This window comes from Schistocerca piceifrons, unplaced genomic scaffold (assembly GCF_021461385.2).
Source record: "Schistocerca piceifrons isolate TAMUIC-IGC-003096 unplaced genomic scaffold, iqSchPice1.1 HiC_scaffold_2357, whole genome shotgun sequence".
Lineage (NCBI taxonomy): Eukaryota > Metazoa > Arthropoda > Insecta > Orthoptera > Acrididae > Schistocerca > Schistocerca piceifrons.
Window position 1 is genome coordinate 1,407,913 of NW_025728291.1, and position 13,585 is coordinate 1,421,497.

At 43.2% G+C, this 13,585-nt stretch overlaps 1 pseudogene; it reads right to left on the bottom strand.

Moving 5' to 3' along the window:
• Positions 1 to 1,291: 1,291 nt before the first annotated feature.
• Positions 1,292 to 1,408, bottom strand: LOC124742904 (annotated as a pseudogene).
• Positions 1,409 to 13,585: the final 12,177 nt, after the last annotated feature.

Genomic DNA, 13,585 nt, shown 5'->3' on the forward strand with positions numbered 1-13,585 from the left:
GACGATGAAAATCAGGTTTGCTCTAAATATACGCTACAAAGGTCGTGAGCTTTACTTACCTTTGAGACTGGACGTGGTGAGTTGATGTTAGTCAAAAATGCCGTTAAGCAGACAAAGACGCTTTTATCAACAGCCCACAGAGTTTCAAAGATTTCGTGTAGCAGAACTATGAGGAGCTGGATGTTCCTTTGCGGTGTTGCAGGAAGACTTGGCAGGAATGCAGCCATTGTATATAATTGCGGATGCATAGTCAAAAGAATGTACGGTCGCAACGAGAACGGTGTACCGGATGGCCAAGTATCACTACCGAGATCGAATACCATCATGTTTGGCGTATGGCTCATACGCACCATACTGCAACTGCAGCAGTAATTTGGGAAGCAGCTGGCACCACAGTGACAGAATGAACTGTTACAAATCGGTTATTTCCAGGACAGTTCCGACCGAGACGCCCTGTAGCGTGCATTACACTGACCGCAGACCACCCCAATTTGAGACTTCACTGCTATCAAGTAAAAGCTCATTGGAGAGCAGGGAAGAGTTCTGTTGTGTATTCTAATGAAAGTTGGCTCTTGATCGGTGCCAATGACGTCTGTGTGTTGGTTAGAAGAAAGCCAGTTGACGGCCTGCAACCAATCTGCAGCGTGGTAGACATCCTGAACCTGCGCCTAGAGTTATTGCCTGTTGTGTGGCTTCCCATGGCAGCAGGAGCACTCGTGAGGTAGTACCACGCACCCTGAGTATAAATTTGTACGTCAATCAGATGATTCGCACTGTTGAGATGCCATTTATGAACAGAATTCCTGGCAGTGTTTTCCAACAGGATAACGCTCGCCCATATGCCGCTATTGTAACCCGACATGCTCTACGGTGTGTCGACATGTTGCCCTGGCCTGCTTCATCACCAAACTTGTCGTCAGTCAATCATTTGCTGTCCCTACTACAATCCTTACATGCACGGTCCATTTCATGCTGCTTTACAACGTTACGCCTGGATGATGAATGAACATAATTCAGCACACTACTAATGCTGTATTCGATCAGTGCGGAATTATTTTTCTTGTTCACACACTTTAACCTACATTTTCCATCACTCCGTCTTCAGGCCACGAGTGGCCTACCGGGACCATCCGACCGCCGTGTCATCCTCAGAGGAGGACGCGGATTGGAGGGGCGTGGGGTCAGCACACCGCACTCCCAGTCGTTATGATGGTATTCTTGACCGAGGCCGCTACTATTCGGTCGAGTAGCTTCTCAATTGGCATCACAAGGCTAAGTGCACCCCTAAAAACGGCAACAGCGCATGGCGGCTGGATGGTCACCCATCCAAATGCCGGCCACGTCCAACAGCGCTTAACTTCGGTGATCTCACGGGAACTGGTGCGTCCACTGCGGCAAGGCCGTTGCCCACATTTTTCCATCACACAAACAAAACATTTTGACAATGTTAGCCTGTATCCTCCAACTGTCTCTCAGCGACGGCATCACTCAGTATGCCACAGCATCATCAGAAAACAGCCGCAGATTGCTGGTCACCCTTTCCGTGGGAGCATTATGTGGCTCTGCTGAACATTTGTCTAGAGGAGAACGAATAGTGTCTGCGTCTTACGAAGTCTTCGAGCTTCTCACGTACCTGGGTACCTAACCCGTATGCTCGAATCTTCTTTAACAGACCGCAGTGGGGAACTGTGCAAAACACTTATCGGCAGTCTAGGAATATGGAATCTGCCAGTTGCTGTTGCTCCACGGTTCGCAGGACATCATGTCAGAAAAGGGTAAGCTAAATTCCGCACGAACGATGCTTTCTAAAGTCATACTGATTCTTGGACAGGAGTTTTTTCATTTGAAGGAAATATGTTTTATTCGAATAAAAAATATGTTCTCAAATTCTGCAGATAATAGATATTAAGGGGGGTTGATTTCCTGGCAGAGACCAGACAGCGAGGTTATCGGTCTCATCGGATTAGGGAAGGATAGAGAAGGATATCGGCCGTGCCCTTTCAATGGAAACATCCCGGCACCTGCCTGAAGCAATTTAGGGAAATCACAGAAAACCTAAATCAGGATGGCCGTACACGGGTTTGAACCGTCGTCCTCACGAATGCAAGTCCCGTGTGCGCCACCTCGCTCGGTCGATATTAAGGCTATTGGTCTCTAATACGGCGGGTTCGGTCTTTTACCCTTAGTATATTTAGACGCCAACCGCGATTTTTCCATCGCTTTGGACTGTCACCGTGTGAAAAATTCGTGATAAATGTGATTCGTGATAGTATCTTTTACTATCTTCTACTGCCACACCAGACAGATCAACGACTGACAGAATATAAGCCTAGAACGGCTTAGCGATTTTACGTATGACCAGAATTTGCTCGAGTTCTCGGCAATATCTTTTGCTAACGCATGAGGCTGGTAGTCGACGCTTCGCGCATCGACATTTTACAGACGCAAGAACTTCTACTAACTTTTACCTCTACCTTCTGTGTGAACATAAACGTTGTTGTCATTTAGATATTTCCAGTAGCACGTTAGTTAGGTAATTTGTTTACTCACTTGTAACTAATTTTAATGCAAAAACTCGCTCCCTTTAATGATGCCAGATGTGTCAATAGGACGTAACGTATGAACCAACGTCACAATATGCATGCATTATTATATCTGCGTACTTATATGTTTTATCTTTATAAACCATAACAAATACAAAATGCCTGCATAATGCTAAAGCTAAAAGACCGCAGAGTGCCCTTTGTAATTCGCGGCGGTTTTGCTTAGTTACTATCCCTGGGAACGTTCCTAACAATGGATGGTCGTTGGGAGGGACCTGTGTCGTTGCCTAGCATCACTGCAATTTCTGCCGAAGCTATAATAGTGTCGTTACGAAATCGCGCGCTTATAGAAACCCAGAAGAAACTATCGATTTTCGTTTTTGAAGTGATAGAGTTTTCTTTACAGCACAGCAGCCGCTGCTAAAAGCTCATTTCGGGCCTGTGAGCTTCGCAAGAAGCCTTAGCTCCAGCTTTGGGGGCACCGGAAGCATCAGTGCTAAGAGGTATGATCCATCAACTTGGTGTCACTCTTTATTCATCTAGTAGCACGAGATATTTAATGACAATCCGAACAACGTAGACACTTCTGTTTCATTATGTGTATTGGACACTGGTACCGGTATATTAGGGTTTGTTTCCGGATGCTGATACAAGTTGCAGATACCTGGTTGGTAACTGGTTTCTCAATGACAGTATACTTCTGAGTCACATTTTCGCATTCTAGCGCTTCTTATTAACTTGTCACGCAGCTGAAGTCTCCGTTGCTTTAATTTTTGAGACTTGCTTATTGAATATGTGACGGTGCGTATGAAGCGAATTTGAGTATTCTCAAAGACAATCAGACGTTTAATAGGGATTGCGGGAGGAGGAGGATATTAGTGTTTAACGTCCCGTCGACAACGAGGTCATTAGAGACGGAGCGCAAGCTCGGGTGAGGGAAGGATGGGGAAGGAAATCGGCCGTGCCCTTTCAAAGGAACCATCCCGGCATTTGCCTGAAGCGATTTAGGGAAATCACGGAAAACCTAAATCAGGATGGCCGGAGACGGGATTGAACCGTCGTCCTCCCGAATGCGAGTCCAGTGTGCTAACCACTGCGCCACCTCGCTCGGTAGGGATTGCGGGGATTGTCATTTTATCGACCAGCGGTATAAGGAGCAAGGCGGCTATGCGTCAGACTAGGTATTCAACACAACATCACATTTGTGGCAATGTACTTAACTATTAATGAACGAGGAAGTTTTCATTACGTGAATTGTACATTGAGGTGACAAAATTCGAGAGATACCTCCTAATACCGTGTCGGACATTCTTTTGCACGGCATAGTGCAGTAGTTCGGCATGGTTTGGACTCAAGAAGCCGTATTGAGTCATGTTACCTCTGCAGCCGTCCATAATTGCGGAAGTGTTGCGACGCAGAAATTTTTGCATGAACTAACCTCGTGATTATACCCTATAAATATTCTACGGGAATCATGTCGGATGGTGTGGGTGGCCAAATCATCCACTCAAATTATACAGAATGTTCTTCAAACTAATCATAATCCGTTATGAGCCGGTGACACGGCGCCCAGCGGTGGCCACTTCCAGTCAGTGATCGGTTCAATTGGACCAGAGAGTCCTTTACATTCCATGTAAACAGACCCCACACCTTAATGGATCTACAATAAGCTTACACAGTGCCTTGTTGATAACTTGGGTCCATGCCCTCGTGGGCTCCCCGTCATACTCAAACCCTACGATCAGCTCTTGCCAACTGAAATCGGGACTCCTGTGAGCTCGCCATAGTTTTCCAGTCGTCTGGGATCCAATAGTTATGACCACGAGCCCAGAACAGGCACTTCAGCCATCGTAGCGCTGTTAGCGAAGGCAGTCGCGTCTGTCGTCAGCTACCGCAGACCATTAACGCCAAATTTCGTGGCTCGGTCCTAATGGATACGTTAACGTCGTACGTCCCACATTGATTTCTGGTGGTACTTCGCGCACTGTCGCTTTACTATTAGCACTGACAACCATTCACAAACGCTGCTGCTCTCGGTCGTTAAGTGAAGGGATGTCGGCCACTCCGTTGTCCTTGCTGAGACGTAATGTTTGAAATTTGGTATACACGGCACACTCCTCACACTGTGGATCTCGGAAAACCGAATTCCCTGATTTCCGAAGAGGAATGTCGCATGCATCTAGTACCAGCTAACATTCCTCGTTCAAGGTCTGTTAGTTCTGATCGTGCGTCCATAATCACGTCGGAAACTTTTTCACATGAATCACCTTACTACAAATGACAGCTCTGCCAACTCACTGCCCTTTTGTATCTTTCGTACGCGATACTATTGAATCCACAGCGATCTGTATATGCCCATATCACTATCACGTGTCTTTTGGCGGCTCAGTGAATTAACTAGTGAAAGATAAAACCAGTTACAAATACAATACTCAGCTGTAAATTAATAACACGAGGGAGAGAGAGAGAGAGAGGACGAATCGAGTATCTCTACGAAAGCTTTACAACGATACAGATTTCTACCACACAGCAGTATTGTTCCAGAGACGCCTCGCAGAGTGAAAAGTAATTTACCTCGAAACCAGCAAAAATATGAAATCGAAAATTAGTGTAGAACAATTAAATTCGAAATGTACTCCAAGGCATGATGTCAAGGAAAGCATTACTATTAAGTCACAGGTCAAAGATGCCTCTATATTGGTATCGCAAATTCCTCTTTATCCATTTCACGTTGCCAAACTGTCACTAGCCATTCTCCCTGGTCGATGATACATAGTTAATCTCTGTGACCTTCGTTGCATCGTGATATTGCCATTTTCTGCTATCTGTGAAGTGGTAGTTTTCCCGCTGCTTAGAGCCATGCTGAGTTGAACCGAAGTGTTTTTTCTCCCGTCCATCTTTTGCGTTACAATTATCGTGGCTTCCTTGCCGTCTTTGGCAACGCGCCCATTAAATTTTCATGATTACCACATTAGTGGGCATGTTCTCGTTGCGAAAACTGATTATAATGTTCCATGTGTAAATCAGCTTACGTGGTGGTGAGGATGTCATGTGAACCTAGGGTCGGAGTTATGTTATTTTTTAATATTGTGAGAAAAGTTGTTGGAGTGAAGGTCACGGATCGCCATCAACGGTTTCACGAGTGCTCGACTCCTTAGACGCTACGAAGACGTTTGTCCCAACCCGTAGCTGCGTAGTTTCCTAACCGGCGAGTTCATGTCGCCACGACATGACTTACCAGCGCTATAATATGTGGAAGTGCGTTAACACACGTCTCTAAGGAAGTTGTGATGAGCGATACAATATTTTCACAAGCAACCAACTTTATAGACCTTCTTGGGTTCCAAATAAAATAATTCGGCCGTCTCCAAATAGAGCTAAGTCTATAGTAGTATTATGTTTTTTTTGTAAATGTGTTGACAAGAAATATGTGGAATTTGTTAATCATAAGTAAAAAAGGCGAGTAGGTAGCAGAGGGCATCATTGCCTAAATTCCTGTATTATTTGAAATTCCGTCAATCCACTATAATTTTGATGCATTTTCTGCCAACCATTGTATCGCTTGCGACTCGGAGTAATTCCTTTTGGGTTGTCTTTTTAAATGCTTTCTCGTTGGCAATAAAAACACAAGAGCAATGTTAATACAATCAATCATTTTGATACTTACACTTAAAAATACACCCATGCTCATAAATGAAGGATGATGGCAGAATGTGGTGCCACACAACGTGGCGCTACACAAAACTGGCGCTAATAGCAGAGGCACATAGGGAACACACACGACACAGATCTGTAATTTCACGGTATTGGTGATAAGTTGAGAAAACCGTCCCGAAACACATGTGCTACAAAAAGCCACTGTTTCCTGCCCTTGTACCTCGACATCAATATAGGATATGATCACCATGCACACGTACACAGGCCGCTCAACGGGTTGGCATACTCTAGATAAGGTGGTCGAGCAGCTGCTGGGGTAAAGCCTCCCATTCTTGCACAAGTGCTTGTCGGAGCTTCTGAAGAGTAGTAGGGGTTTGAAGGCGTGCAGCGATACGTCGACCGAGAGCTTCCCAGACGTGATCGATGGGGTTTATGTTTGGAGAACAGGCAGGCCACTCCATTCGCCTGATATCTTCCGTTTCAAGGTACTCCTCAGCGATGGCAGCTCATTGGGGCTGTGCGTTATCATCCATCAGGAGGAAGGTGGGACACACTGCACCCCTGAAAAGGAGGACATACGTCCCGATACACCTGACCTGTTAGAGTTCCTCTGTCAAAGGCATGCAGGGGTTTACGTACACCAATCATAAACCCACCCCACACCACCAAAACACTACCTCCGTACAGGTCCCTTTCAAGTACATTAAGTGGTTGGTACCTGGTACGTGGTTCACGCCAGATGAAAACCCGACGAGAATTACTGTTCAGACTATACGTGGACTCGTCCGTGAACATAACCTGGGACCACTGTTCCAATGACCATGTACTGTGTTCTTGACACGAGGCTTTACGGGCTCTCCTGTGACCAGGGGTCAGTGGAATGCACCTTGCAGGTCTCCGAGCGAATAAACCATGTCTGTTCAGTCGTCTGTAGACTGTGTGCCTGGAGACAACTGTTCCAGTGGCTGTGGTAAGGTCGCGAGCAGGGCTACCTGCAGTACTCCGTGGCCGTCTGCAGGCACTGCTGGTGAGATATTGGTCTACTTGTGGTGTTGCATATTGTGGACGTCCTGTACTGTAGCGCCTGAACACGTTTCCTGTCTGCTGGAATCGTTGCCTTAATCTTGAGATCACACTTTGTGGCACACGCAGGGCCCATGCTACGACAGGCTGTGTTTGACCAGCCTCCAGTCGCCCTAGTATTCTACTCCTCATAACGTCATCAGCGTGTGTTCTTTGAGACATTTTCAACACGGTCACCATTAGCACGTCTGAAAACGTCTGCACACTTTCTCGCTGCACCGTACTCAGAAATGCACCAACATACTGAAACGTCCCCTTTGAACAATTATACATGACTGTGCTTAAACTGACACACAATTTTTTTTTAGCGCAACGCAATCTGACTCTCAATAATCCCTACAACAGAATGGCCCTGACTAACATTAACCTATACCGTTTACAAATCACTTACCTCACAAAAATCTTCCTTACTCGAACTACTGCAATACAACGAGCGCCACTACTGCCAGCTAAATAAAAGATTCAAACTACGGAAGGCACTAACTGCTGATAGGCATAGTTAGCAAATTAAAGATTTTAATAGAGAACAAACAATGTATTTACCTTAACAGTGTTGAAAAATCATAATATACATAGCAGTAAATGACATCTAGTCTTACAAATTTCAAAACTCCGCCATTTCTCTCCCCACATCCAGCAATGCTCGCGGCTCACCTCCAACTGCGCAACGCTACGAGCTGTTAACAGCCAACTGCCCAACACTACAATGGCAGACAACAATGCAAACTAGCCACAGACTGCACACAGCACACACAGAGCGCTACGTGGCGTTACCAATATAAAAACTTAAACAGCCTACTTACAACACCTCAGCATATGTGGACTGCTACCAGCGCCACCGTGCGACGATCGCAGGTCGAATGCACAGCATGGTCATACCCCGAGGTGATTTAAACCCGCAAACCACCCACCAGAGCGTTGTTTCACCATGTATCAGCATTATCCTTAATTTATGAACATGAGTGTATTTAGAGTTCATGTAACCACACCCTGGTGCGTTGTTTTTCCTTAGTCTTGATAAGATTTGTTGAGTTCATATGTTGTTATTGGCTCTAAGAAAGTTTTAAATCTGCTGTGTTATCCGTTCCTAAGGAATCTCGCTGTTATTTAACCCATAAATTAGAACAGTAAATTACAATACCTATTTAAAAATGCAGAATATGATTCTTAGGAATAGTACTACGCAATGATGAGGTACGTAATGAATATGATCCAACAATCATTCAGGCAAAATGAGATCTCACTAGCGTGAAATAAATCACAGATGTCCACCTAGTACGAATACATTGTGGCTAGGTATGATTATGACCATGTCAGGCGATCTGTAGATAACAGTTAATAGAAGTGAGGCTACTACTAATTTCTTCACTGCAATTGCTTCCTGCAAAATAGTATTAGGTATAAATACCAACTTATCTCGGAGAGAAATGATTATGGCCGGTTTTGAGGGCAGGGAAATATGTGAAATTTTCTACATAGCGTATTCGAAAATATTATTGAGAAGCTAATCAGACAACCGACTCCCGAAAAGAACGTACTGGATTTCCTGGTCACCAAGAGCAGAGAACTTTCTGTCTTAGTTGATCAGGAAAACAGTGATGATAAGGCCGCTGCAACACCACTGCATAGGATTCTAAAATCGTTCAACGTGAAAATTACATATCCTGTACCGATAATGTTGAGCATCAATGTATAGAGTTCAAGAGAATTGTTCAAGACGCTTTAAAAACATATTTGTCGATCAAACTTGTGAGGAATGGAAAAGACGCGACTTTGTTCGACAGCTATGACAGAAATTCATATTAAAGGGAAGAGAACCCTACTGCAAATTGAAACGTAGGCAAAGCCTCGCGGACTAACAAAACCTAAACGAAGCCATAAGTAACTTAAGGAGAGGTACGCTTGAAGCGTTCAACGAACTCGAAAATAAAATTTTATCTACCGACTTGACAAAAACATACGAATCGAAGTCACCAGTCCAGATGCTCAATGATAATAATGATATTGAAATGGGGGACGCCACAAGGAAAGCCAAATTACCAGAAGTCCTTTCGTCAAAACTGTTTCTCTGAGGAAGACTGGACTATAGTCCCTCCTCTGAATCGTCACACGAACGTCAAATCAACCTGAAATCACTCATCAGGGGGAAAGCCACTGGACCTGACGGGCTTCCAAAACGTTTCTACATGGAGTACGCGAGAGAAGTTGCTCCTCTCCTAGCGGCTGTGTACCGTAGCTCGCTGGAGGAGCGGAGCATTCCTATTGACTGGGAGAAAACGAAAGTCATTCCCGTTTTCAAGAAGGGTCATCGAACTGACGCATCAAATTATAGGCCCACACCTCTGACTTCGGTCTGCTGTAGTGTTTTGGAACATGTTTCATGATCGTTTGTTGTGATATTTCTGGAGACTGCAAATCTGCTCTATAGGCATCAGCATGGATACCTAAAACAACACATCTTGCTCTGTTCGTCCACAAGCCCAAAATGAAGTATACATCGCCTCCCGAATTCATACGGTGTACCATGCAGTTCCGCACGGCAACCTGATGAAAATATTACGAGTCTACGGAATATGTAGTGGGACGAAATTAAACGTCACCCATCCACCAAGTCAGCCCAGTTTGCAGGTGACTATAAGTTTAATTTAGTTTTTGTTTATGTGTTTTCTTATTATTTGTAATAAATGTGAATTATCTAAAAGTTTTGTATTTTTTTTATGTGTTTCATGTACGGAGAGATCGGCGCAACGAACGGGGACAGCATCTTCGTTGCCACGACCAGAGAGGAAATTGCTGGCCGCTATACGTCGCGGGTCGACAGCCAAGGAGCAACAGAAGATCCTGGAACCGAGTTGTTGCGTCGTGTTTCTAAAAAATTAAAAATGAATTTTTATACTTTGTTTGTACAACAATGACGTCATAATGATCTTAACCTTATTGAAAAGTGAGTCACTGTCTGTCAACGCTCAAGTTCACATCTGTATGTGTAGGGAGCTAATAAAATAGCGTATGCTACTAAAGTTGAAACACGTGTCTTGAAGATTTATTTATGAAGAATTGTGTGAACGGATTAATAATATATTTGACAAGATTAGTAATTCTTACGTCGTTCACCGAAACTTTGAGTCTAAAAGGTTTATTTAATGTGTGATTCTGATATCGATCAGATCAAGATAACGTATGTCAATATAATTTCTGAGGAGAAACAAACGAAATTTAAATTCGGAAAAGTTACAAAAAACCCAATTGGCCCAAGTGATGTAATTCTTTGCACACGACTCAACGGATGTTTTACAGTTTCGTTCAAGAACCATCCTATAACAATTTAAAAGAATATGAATCATTTTTGAAGTGGGTTGTAACTGACGTAGGTGACGAAGTCTGCACATGGTCATACATATATCAAACGAAAACTAATACGTCGTTACACCACACCGTGGCGACCTTAGAAACAGGACTTGTGTGCAACTAAGGCACACAGGTACGAAACAAAACATCAAGAGTCCTTCGGAAGTCAACGCGAGTTTTCGTGGAGCCTTCATCAGCCAGCGGCGACTTCGTGGGTGTGGGCATCTGACGGAGCCGCAGCCAAGCAGTACGGTCACGCAGTTGTTCCACGAGAAGGCGCATCTGTTGGGCAGCAGCTGAACGCTGCAAACCCCGACAACCTTTTTTCTCCCTAAACTAATAGGCCCAGTACGTCAGCTGCGGGGCGTTCCTCCGGCTGGTGTTAGAGGTGTTGCTGAGGGCTTCGCCTGTCTACGGCGGTGCCGGGCGTGGTTGCAGCCAGCGACGTTTTCGGTGTTCGACTCAGCGTCCTGCCGGTTGCGGAAGCGGGGTCGCAGCATCTCAGCGGCTGCATCGACGGCTGTTACATCTGCAGCCCATAGCAGCACACTGATCATCGAGAACTACAAATTACAATATTAGTGTCCGGTGAGTTTGTTTCAAGTTGGAAGTGGAGTGTTGTACATAGGAAGTGTGCTTTTACAGGATTGTTGATTACAAGTTTGCGTGTGTAAATAGTTAATATCTTACAATAATGTCGGGAAGTGAAATGTCAGACGAAGAGCAATCTATGTCCGATAGGAGCGTGAGATCCCTTTTTAGGGCGATCGCTAAATTGAAACAGTATAACGAAGAATCTATGGCTAGATTAAAACAGTCTAACGAGGAATCTACTGCTAGATTTAAAGAGGAACTAAAACAGGAATTAAAACAGTCTAACGAGGAATCTACTGCTAGATTGAAAGGGGAGCTAACAAAATCAACAGATAGGTTGCAGGAATATCTTAATGAAACCAGTCGAGAATTAAGTGATAAAATAGAGTCTTCTAAAGTTGAAATGCAAGAAAAATTAGTACGACTTAGTAATAAGATTGCCGATAATTGTAAAAGGTTAGAAGAATATATCCAGGAATCGCGCGAGGAAAAAGCTCGCATGCGAAACGATATCACTGACTTAACCGAGAGACTAGATAGTGTCAATATCTTAGTTGTACATGAAATACAGAAAAATAACAACATGTTACGAGATGAACCTTCTATGCAAACAGAAAATGTTCGCAGAGAATTATTGAAATCTATTAAAGAGGTCTCTACCAAACCTGTAGAGATTTCTTCAATAGATAATGTAGAATTAGAGACATTAACTCATCAAGTAGAAAAGGACCATACCGAAATCGAAAACATGAAATTTTTAATTACTGAAATATGCAGTAATCTTGAGACTGCCAAAGATAATAATATTGACGAAGGTACAGAGCGTTCACATCGTGAACACAGTGAAGAATCGATATTAGCTAATCGCGTATCCAATACAGAAATGCGGATACAGGAAATTACTAAACGGTTATCGGAATTAGATAATAACGAGAACATTTCAGGTAGCAGAGGTAATAACATAATCAGAGACAACAGTCGCATCGAATTTGCTAGCACGGACGACAACAATATGAATAAGGCAATCACGGCAAGCCAATCCGATGCAACTCCGTCTCTGCAATCTAAACAAAATCCGACTATTTCTCTCGCAGAATGTCTGGATGACATAACAACAAATTCAAATGTAGCAAGTCGATTTCCTGTATTCAAACCAGGAGGCGAACTGCACCCTATAATCTTTATAAAAGCTTTTGAAACATCATTATCTCCTAAATGGAGTAATGAAAAACGCATTCAATTTGTAATAGGACATTTAGAAGCAGAAGCTGCGGAATGGGCAGTACTGCATAGAACTGAATTCAGGGATTGGGATGATTTTGTTAAGCAGTTTAAACAAAATTATTGGTCAAGACGAAAACAACAACACTTAACTTTAGAGTTGTTAGCCCCTCCTCCATATTCTAAACGGTGGAGAGGTTATAGGAATTATTTTGAATGGAATTTAAACCGTGCTAAATTAATTGAAAGTCATCTAATGCGAGTCCTAATTAGTGGATTACCGTATTACATAAAGGAAAGAAAAATGTTATTCTACGAATTATACAAAACCTTAATAATGGGGACGAAACAGTTAACACCCGGGGTGTGTGGTTATATTTTAACGACTTGTTGTATTGCAAAGCACAGAGGGAACACCAGAGATGGAAAATCTGCATTCCGAAAACTGTTGTGGACGAGTTAATTACTTATATTCATGAAGGTTACGGGCATTTTGGAATTCATAAATGTATTAAACATCTAATGAAGTATTATTATTTCAAAAATATGTCACGTATTGTGAGAAGTATTATTAGGGCTAGTGAAACCTGTCAAAAGGTTAAAGTTAATAACAAATCTAAGCCTTATAAATTATATGCTGTAATTCCTCGAGGTTTGTGGGATCTACTGTCATTAGATTTTTTCGGCCCTCTGCCTCGTAGTTCAGGAGGATTAACTTATGTGTTTGTTGTAATGGAATGTTGGTCCAAACATGTGAAACTGTATACTTTGAAACGAGCGAATACAGCAAGCGTTATACGCTGCCTCACCCGAAATTACTTTGTTAACTGGGGCATTCCTAAACGACTTATGTCTGACAACGGTAGTGCCTTTATTAGTCAAAGATTTCGAGATATGATAAGACAATATGGAATCAAACATATCTTAATTTCGAAATATCACCCTCAAAGTAATTTAGTAGAAAGAGTCATGAAAGAATTAGGACGATTATGTAGAACTTATTGTGTACATAAACATACTCGGTGGGCCAAACTAATGCCTGAATTCGAAAAGATATTAAATGAATTGCCTCACCTAACGACGGGATTATCACCTATAGAAATTTTAGGCAAACGACTTATAGGTGAGCCTTTACTAGC